This window comes from Saimiri boliviensis, chromosome 14 (assembly GCF_048565385.1).
Source record: "Saimiri boliviensis isolate mSaiBol1 chromosome 14, mSaiBol1.pri, whole genome shotgun sequence".
Classification (NCBI taxonomy): Eukaryota; Metazoa; Chordata; class Mammalia; order Primates; family Cebidae; genus Saimiri; species Saimiri boliviensis.
The window spans coordinates 72,669,234-72,679,296 of NC_133462.1; positions in this window are offsets into that span (position 1 = coordinate 72,669,234).

Here is a 10,063-nt window from a genome sequence, read left to right on the forward strand (position 1 = left end):
TTAGGTAAGACTCAGCACATTCCCAGCTATGGTGGCTTTGGGGCAAAACTCCTCTGGCTTGAGAAAAGCAGAGGGAAAAGTAAAATGGACTTTGTCTTGCACCCTAGGTACTAGCACAGCCATAGCCAGGTAGAGCACCAAGTGAGCTCTTAGAGTCCCAGATTCTAAGACCTGACTCTTCTTGGAAGGCATTTCTGGTCCTGCCCTGATCCAGAGAGAAGTCCACTGACCTGAAGCGCGAGTCCCAGGTCAGGCAGCATTCATGACAAGCTGATTTAAGAAACCCTGGGTCTTAAGGGAATATCAACAGTAGTCTGGCAGCATTCCTCATGGCCTGGGGTGGCAGTGGCTATGGGGTGAGGCTCTTCTGCCTTTGAAGGGAAGGAAAGAGCAGGAAGGATTGTGTCTTGTGGTTGGAGTGCCAGCTCAGTTGCAATAAAGTAAAAACACCAGGTAAACTTCTAAGTTTTTTGACTCTAGTTCCTGACTCCCAGGCAGCATTTCGAGACCTACTAGGAGCCGAAGTGGGGCAGGGGGACCTTGCTGCCCTGAAAGGAAGGACACAGGCCTGGCTGACTTTGCTGCCTGCTAATTGTAGACCCCCCAGGGCCTTAAGTGAACATAGGCAGTAGGCAGGAACTGGTTACAGCAACCTTGGCTGAGACCCAGTGCCATGCTGGCTTCAGGTCTGACCTGATGCAGTCATCGTGGTGGGGGCCACAGGGATGCTTCATTCCACCCCTGGCTTTAGGTGTTTCAGAACAAAGACAGATTCTGTATGTTTGGGAGAAAGTAAGGGAAGAGAACAAGAGTCTCTGCTTGGCAATCCAGAGAATTCTTCCAGATCTGGTCCGAGACCATCAAGGCAGTACCCCTGTGAGTCTTTGAGAACCATAGGGTTACTAGGTTTGGTGTGCCCCCTAAAGCAGATGCACAACATTAGATCACAACATTCAAGCGCTTTCCAATATCTGGAAAGCCTTCCTAAGAAGGATGGCTACAAATAAGCCCAGACAGTAAAGACTATAATTAATACCTAATTCCTCAATGTCCAGACACTGACAAACATCTATAAGCAACAACATCTTCCAAGAAAACATGATCTCACCAAATAAACTAAATAAGACACCAGGGACCAATCCTGGAGACACAGAGATATATGACCTTTCAGACAGAAAATTCGAAATAGCTACTTTGAGGAAACTCAAAGAAATTCAAGATAACACAGAGAAGGAGTTCAGAATTATATCGGGTAAATTTAACAAGGAGATTGAAATAATTAAGAAATAAGCAGAAATTTTGGAGCTGAAAAATGCAGTTAGCATACTAAAGAATGAATTACAGTTCTTTAACAGAATGGATCAAGCAGAAGAAGAATTAGTGAGGTTTATGACAGGCTATTAAGAAACACACAAGATTTGATTAAAATAAAAAACTTTTGTGCATCAAAGGATACTATCAAGAGAGTAAAAAGACAAAGCATAGAATGAGAGGAAATACTTTCAAATTATATCTGATAAGGGATTAATATTCAGAATATATAAAGAACTCCTACATCTCAACAACAAAAACCCAATTAAAAATGGCAAAGGACTTGAATCTACATTTCTCCAAAGAAAATATATAAACAGCCAATAAGCACATGAAATAATGCTCAGCATTACTAATTACCAGGGAGATGCGAATCCAAATGACAATGTGATAATTATTTCACACCACTTAGGATGGCTATCATGAAAAATCAATCCAAATCAACCCAAACCAAAGAAAGCAAAGGCAGAAAATAACAAGTGTTAGCAAGGATGAGGAGAAATTGGAACCCTTGAGTATTACTGGTGGGAGTGTAAACTGGCGTAGCCACTGTGCAAAATGATATGGCAGTTCGTCTACAAATTAGATTTGTATAAAACATTTAATGAAAAATGAAATATTGCCAGTTACAGTAAACATCTGTTGAATAAGTGATTGGATAAACAAAAGAAAGAAATAATGAAAAAAAAATGAGTTTTAGCATAAAGCATAGCCCATTTAAAACCCATGTAGGGTGGCAGACCAGCACCGACTCTTGCCAGATAATCTGTGTTTGAGTTCCTCTTACTTTTACATGCCATTGGTCAAGTTGCTTTTCTAAGACTCAGTCTTCTTATTTTTAAAGTGAGATTAATGCTGATGCCTTTCTCATAAGGTTTTAGCTAAGACCAAATTCAAGCTACTTCTTTTTCCCCATTGCCCAAGACAGAAACATCTTGGTGTACAGGACATGAGCTAATTTGCTCAGAGCCCTAGGTGGGGAGAGGAAGGGGACTACCATTGCAAGGGCAGGACATATGATAAAACATAGGGTTGCTTTCCATATTTACTACCAGACATGTGTTTGATAACTTTATGCAATGAATTTCCTTTTATAAGTTACTCTTTTTCTGTTTTTCATCCAAGGTTCTAAATCTGGAAGTGGAGGTATATGGGAAGAAGAAAGGATGGTTGATTTTGCTAAGTCATCTAAAAAAGATAAAGCGCAAAGAGAATTAACATTAGCCACATAGGGTTACTAAAAGTAAGCACTGTGTCCATGATTCTCATTTTATCATTGCAAAGGGACCAAGAAAAGTAAAAGAATTGTAAAGGATTTTAGCTGTTGTGTTATATACATTTTGACCCTCAAATAGCAATTTCAGAGAATACATTCTCTCTCCAAACTGGATTTCTCCCTTGACCATCTCCTATCAAATAAGGGAAGAATGTCTCTGTTTGGATGGATAACCAGCAAGTATGCTTGGTTCCCTCTTCTCTGCTCTTTGTACTTTCCCTCCCTAGACAAGTGGCCTATATTTCCTTTTTAATCTTCCCTGTCAAATGGTGGTGAGAATCATTTTACACATGACTGAATTTCTAAGCACTGAGCTGATTTTTATCTTTGATACTTTGTGACATGGAAAGTGAATTTTATTGATCTCTGCTCTAGCCTATATTATTTCCTTTCTTCTGTTGGCTTTCAGTTTAATTTGTTTTTCTTTCTGTTACTTTCAAGGGAAACTCAAGGTTATTGATTTGAGACACTTCTTACATAATAAATGCTACAGATTCTCCTCTAAATGCTGTTTTGTTGCCATCTCACACAGTTTAGTTTGTTATACTTTCATTTTCATTCAGTTAAAATGACTTTCTATTTCTCTTCTTGACTTTTTTAAGAGGTTGATTCTTGGAATATTTGGAAGGTTATATAATTTCCAAATGTTTAGAAATTTTCGGTATCCATTTCTGTAATTGATTTCTAATTTACTTTGGTTTTTTTTTTTTTTGAGACTGAGTCACACTGTGCAGCCCAGGCTGGAGTGCAGTGGCTTGATCTCAGCTCACTGCAACCTCTGTCTCCTGGGTTCAAGTGACTCTCCTGCCTTAGCCTTCTGAATAGCTGGGATTACAGGCGCCTGCCAACATGCTCGGCTGATTTTTGTATTTTTAGTAGAGATGGGGTTTTGTAATGCTGGCCAGGCTAGTTTGAACTCCTGACCTCAGGTGATCCACCCACATAAGGTCTTCCAAAGTGCTAGGATTACAGGTGTGAACCATCGCACCTGCCTCTAATTTACTTCTATTGTGGTCAGAGAACATTCTTGACACCATCATATCCTTTTACTTTATTGATACTTCTTCAGTAGATAAGCTTCTTGGAAATAGTTTGTCCCTTTAGGATTTTGACTTTAAGCTTTGTTAGTTGGGAAAAGAGGAGTTTTTTTAGTCTAGAGCTAATTTTGCCCCTTTACTGAGGCAGAACCATTTTAAGTATTCTGTCCCACGGCAGAGAGGACATAAGGTTTTCTACTCTAGTTGGATGGAACGTGAACTATTTCTACCTCTGTGTGATCTCCAGGATTATTTTCTCTATTTCTTTCAGGTTCCTCCTCCCTTCATCCCCACGTAGTTTCCTATCTCATTTATACTTAGCAGTACTCAGCTGAAGATTCAATGAGGAACCTTCTCTCTCTGCAGCTCTCTTCTCTCTGGTACTCTGCCTGTCAACTCTAGCTGCCTTCCCTGAACTTACAGATGATCTATCTAACTTATTGCCACTGGACTCTCTCTGGGTTTTCCCCTCCTTGGGCTACAACCTGAAAACTCTGTTTAGGCAGTAAGATGGGGCAATCGTAGGGCTCACCTTTATCTGTTTATCATCTGTTAGGGATTACTCATTGCCTTTGTCACCTAATGTCCAACGTCTGAAAACTATTATTTAATATATTTTGCCATACTGTAGGTATGACTATGTATTCGTTTATTTGGCTTATGTGAGGTGAAAGAATAGATCCAGTCCCTGTGATTCCATCTTAGTCAGAAGCAGAAATCCACTGAAAAATGTATTTGAATAACCATTTGGTAGATGTTGCTCAACCAGGATACAGATTTAAGTTGAACATGCCTTAAAGCATACGATTTGTTTTGTTCTCTTCCCTTATCCTTTCAGTTTCATGGTCTGGTTTACTCAATGCCTTCCTCTGGCTTGTCCCAGAAATCCTGTGACATCAATCTTGATTCTTTGAGCTGGGAAAAGATGTTCTTGGATCATCCAAATAGTCTGAAGAATTGGTAGTGCTCATCAGAGTTTATCAATTTGATGAATTAAGCTAATGATACATCGTTATATAAATTTTACATATGCATATACACACCTATTACCTACATACTCACAAATATTTTATATTTTCCATACTATGATGACTAGTAGGCTGATAGGCTGATTGGCAGAGATATCTAAAAGCCTAACAGCTAAAATGACCCAGCCATAATAGGATTAGGGTCCAGTCTTCATTTGCAAATCTTTGGTATGGTCTAGAATTTCTTTTTCAATAGAGTTGTGTCCTGCTGGGGGGCTGGATTAAAGAAAGGCCTTTGTAAGACTGTTGTACAGGTACTGGGTGAAAGAGACGCTACAATTTCGCAGCATCTCTCTGTTGAGCACGCTTGTGAAAGCCATTATGATGCCTGTCACGTGGTTGAGGGAACAAGCAGTGTCACAGAAATGATGAAGATGCTGGAGTGAGGGCTCTTCAATAAGCAAAGAACATCTGTCACCAATATTTCTACTTTTCATGGCACCTGCAGTTTTCCTGCTCTTTGTATATACTTCCTGCAGACTTCATTTCACTTTTTCCCTCACCTTAAAAATACAGTCATTCTGTGATAGGATTAGGGCATGTCTAAGTGTCTAAGTGTGCTGCTGTAGGATTTAATTCCCTGGCCCTACTATCTGAGTCCATAATCAAGCCATATAACCTCTCATATCTCTTCCAAGCCCCGCCCTCATCTCTCCCTTCTCTAAAACTCTCTACCTTCACTTCTCTATAAAGTCCTGGACTACTTCTTCCTGAATTCCATATTTGGAGATTTGAAGTGTTTGAAATCAACAGAGAACTAACAGATATGGGATAAGATTAGAACTGATTTTTAGTAGCCAAAGAAAACCCTTTAATCTACTTCATTCCAGGCAGTCTTGATCAATAGTCATCTTACATTTCACGATAGAGTCACAAGATAGAGGAGAAAAAGGAATTAAAAAGCCAAGACTTTTCTTCTTTGAAAGCAAAGTATGTTTCATTTGGATGCAGTCATTTTTAAAAACTAAGGTAGACTTAAATTTCAGTAAACCTACTTTGCACTTCCTCCAAGATTTGAGTTACTTAAAAACTGTCACGAAGTGGATTCCCTTAGGGTAGCCATGCCGAAGACAGCATAGATCAGAATCTTTGGCCTTAATCCTTTTACTTCACACCTGAGGCTTGCACCTCCATGGTATTTGCATCTATATACCTGGATAGTGGTAGGAAATTAAGAGAGGCAATCCCCTCTGAAGCCAAAACGGGAACTCTAGGATATGCTGGTGCTGCAGTATAGGTGTATCTCATTCCTATGTTCATAATCCATGCGCCCTGCAATGCCCAGCATGATGGAGCAGCTGTGTGCCAGCCTCTGTTTGCTCCTAGACTTACATTGCTGGCTGAGTCCATGCTGGTGAATAGAGTCCATTTCTCCTGCAAAGAACTTAGGAGTCAGTCAATCAGGAATTGTGGGGGTGGTGCAGGTTATTAAGAGCAGGCTCTAGAATTAGATTAAATATTGTCCTCTCTGCTTTGTAGCTGTGTGACAGTGGATGCCATACAGGATACATTTTTCCTACCCTGGTGTTTCATCCTATGTGATGGGAATTTGTGCAAGAACTTAGGAGTCAGTCATTCAGAAAGTACAGGGGGTGGAGCAGGTTGTTCAGAGCAGGCTCCAGAATCTGATTAAATTCTAGCTTCATTGCTTTGTAGCTGTGTGACAGTGGATGCCAACAGGAAACACTTTTCTCCTCCTACTGATGTTTCCTTCCTTCTGACAGGAATGTGTGATGTTATAAAAATGGACACAGAGTCTTCTCTCCCTGTAGCTACACCCCTTATAAGTACCTCCGATTGTTCTTTCTCTCTTAGTCTTTTTCTTTGGACGATGAGATGTTAGCAAATATAATGCCAACAAAGGCTTGACAAATGCTTTCACATTGGGCCAGTTCTCTCTTGTGCCTCTTCGAAAGCCACTTACCTGCCCTGGGAAGAAAAGGATTTCAAATAAGACCTGGTGACTGGGCCTGCTATCATTACAAATTCCTCAAGTTCTCAGGGGACAATACTGTCTTAAATGACATTTGGAGAGAAAGGAAAAAAATGGATATTAAGATTTCCTCTCTAGATTTGATAAAATTATTGTGCCAAAATTAATCTTTACTAGGTAATTTTTTTCATTGACTTTGAGCTCCCCAATTATGATTCTGACGGACTGAATTGCACCTTGTTGTAGCTGAAGAAAATGAAATCTCCATCTGTCTTAACTCTATCAGTTTTGTAATGCTCTTTGGCAAAACAAGTCCATGATTTCTTCTCTAAAATTCATAGGGTCATGTGTGTTTCTGAATTTAGAGTTAGTCAGATTATGTATACCAATTATTTACATAACACCTCTTATAGGATCTTCAAAAGTACACTATAATCTAACATTCACATTTTGAAGCAAAGTATATGAATATTCATACTTGGCATGATACATAAAAATCATAAATCACATCAGTCAGTTGAGGTGAATATTTGCTGTCAAATGTTTCTTGAATTTTGGAAATGCAGATAAGGGACTGTGGATAAAAATGCAGTTGGGGAGTCTAGGAATAAAAGTTTTCCTTGGACATTGCTCTGGAGCTGGAAACAGTTTGTTTTCTACATTTGCAAGGTATGGGGCCAGTGCTGTTTAATGCTGTGTGTTCTATTCACTCTTGAGACTCTTAAAAATGTAAGGAAGATCAGAGACTCAGACTTGAGCAAATAGTTTTAAGCCCAGCTAAGCTGCAGGCCCTCCTGTGAGATACAACAGATACAACCCAGGTTAAGTTGGCCATAGGAACCTTATTCTACGTGGGCAGTAATAACCCTTCTGAATGGGACTACAGAATGGAGGAAGTGGGAAAATTAAACTTCTTTTGATTTTTTAATTTATATTTGAGTCACTTGGATTCAATGATATTTTAAGAAAAAGAGAAGAAAGGGCTGAGGGAGAGAAGGAAAGAAAGAAAAAAAGATCTAGCTGACTGGCCCAGATAAAGGAGACTGAGCTATGGATGCAGGAAAGGCCAAACAGTCAGGCAAAATGGGCATACACGGTGGAAAGAAGACAGGGGCATTTGGGGCTGTGGCTTAATGCTTGTCAAGGATCAAGGCCTCTATTACCCCTAGCACAATAGATTTAGGGCTTAGGACAGCAGAGCAATCTTCATTTTTTACTCTCTAGTGACAAAGAATTTCTCAATATATCAGAAGGCCTGGCTCTCAGAAGCTCAAGGCTTGGGTGGGTCCAGGCCTCCTCATGGGCAGATGTTAGTATTTACATCCTCCTCAAGGGAGGATCCAGCACACACTAAGGTTGAGAGACACATGATAGCTATCAGTTTTACAAAGTGTTTATTTGGGTCATAGGAGGAATAAATAAATAAATCATTGTTAACTTCTCCAGAGAAAACCATTACATAACTCTAGGTATCTATTTTTAAACAGAAGTTGAGACTTCACTGTATATTGTCAGTTACTCTCTAGCAGCATTTTATACTTGGCATGTGGACAATGCACATATTTTCTTTAAAAGCACCATAATCGGAGGTCCCAGACACCTCCTAGAATATACGTGACTTGAATTTCTTTGAAAGGTGACCTGCTATTTTGACTAAGGACCTTGCTAATATAAATGTCACGAAGATATTACTATTTTTTTTTCATTTCTTACAAGAAAAGAGACTTCTCTCTTTGCAGTTTAATGCTTTACCTGAAGTCACAAGGGTGGCTTGATGGAACAGCCAACACCAGAGTCTTTATACTTGTACTTTTGGGTGACTCTGCCTGACCTTCCCATCACCATGGGCAGTAACATAATCCTGGCATGCATCCAAAAATGGCATGTCAACAATCACCTTTGTTTTATTTTACTTTGTCATCAGTGGTTAATATTTCCTGGCACATCAGAAAAGGATTACATCTGGATACACAGGCTTCCTTCTCCTATTGATAGCCTTTGCAATTTGTCATAAGTTGTTGATCATTAAATAAGCATGTCTTTTAATCACGACCAGCCTGGGAACAGCTTAGACTAACAATCCTAAGAAAAATCCGCCACTCTTTCCTAAGTCAGGTTCCGTTCAATAGAACCGTATTATGTTGGCCTTTGTTGTATTTCCTGCTTTGGCCCAATAATGGGGCTTTAGTGACCCTTGCTTATTTTGAAGAAGGATGACAGATTTCCTGCAGCTCTTTCTACAAGCAGGCAGCTGTGGAAACATCACAGTAATAAACCAAACATCTTCTGGGCACCCAGGAAAGCTCCTAAACATTCACTATCCTTTTATTCCTTGCTCTGGGGACTTTCTTCTGATAGGATACTGGGGACATTTTCCACCCAAAGTCCTTGCCCCTGCCATCAACCATGGTCATTCTCCTTTCTTAACTCTGGTGGTTAGGTAACTGTTGGATTTTGTTTATTATTCATCCCAGCCAACCATTCAGAATGTACAGATTTGGTCACAATGAGAGGTAACCTTGAAGACACAGACTGTACATTGATTACATACATCTTAGACATGGTACTATGTCACTTAACTCAGGTGGAGATGAGATAAAAAAACAGATCACATTTGTAAATTCATTTCCTATATTAATTCTCAGTTGAAACAATTCTAATGGAAATGTAGGAATTATGAAGGAAACTTTGAATACTTTACTTTTGCTAGAATGACAGCAATTCTCTCTAGCTACCTATTTTATTTTTAGAATAAACTGAGGCCTGTCCAAGTAACTTACATTGCTTTTTTTCTGTTTTTGCATTGTAAATTAAAGTAAGTACAGAAAAACACAAAGCAAGCTGAAAGGCTTCCAGCTTCATCCATGTCCCTTCAAAGGACATGATCTCATTCATTTTTATGGCATAGTATTCTACGGTGTATATTACCATATTTTCTTTATCCAGTCTATCATGGATGGGCATTTGGGCTGATTCCATGTCTTTGCTATTGTGAATAGTGCTGCAATGAACATGCATGTGCATATATCTTTGTAGTAGAATGAATTCCTTTGGGTATGTACCCAGTAATGGGATTGCTGAGTCAAATAGTATTTTCAGTTCTAAATGTTTGAGGAATTGCCACACAAAACAAATGCAGGGTTTTATGAGTTATTGCAAGGCAGAAATTCTTGTTACTATCATTCAGGTCAAGAGATAAAATTTGTTATTACCTTAGAAGCCACTCCAATCATAAACCTCTCTGCCCCAATTTTAACCAGAAGCTTGTATTTTCTTGTTCACTTCTGTGAATTTCTTTATACTTTTATTAGTTCTGTGAACATCACCAGTAGCTTCAGTTAGTCTGATCCACTTAAGGAAAACTGATAGATCTTTTAAGTCTTCTCTTTTATCCCATTCTTTTTATATATATATAATTTATCTGTTAAAGAATAAAGGGCATTTGACCTGGATATTTGTCCAGTCTCGATTTTGCTGA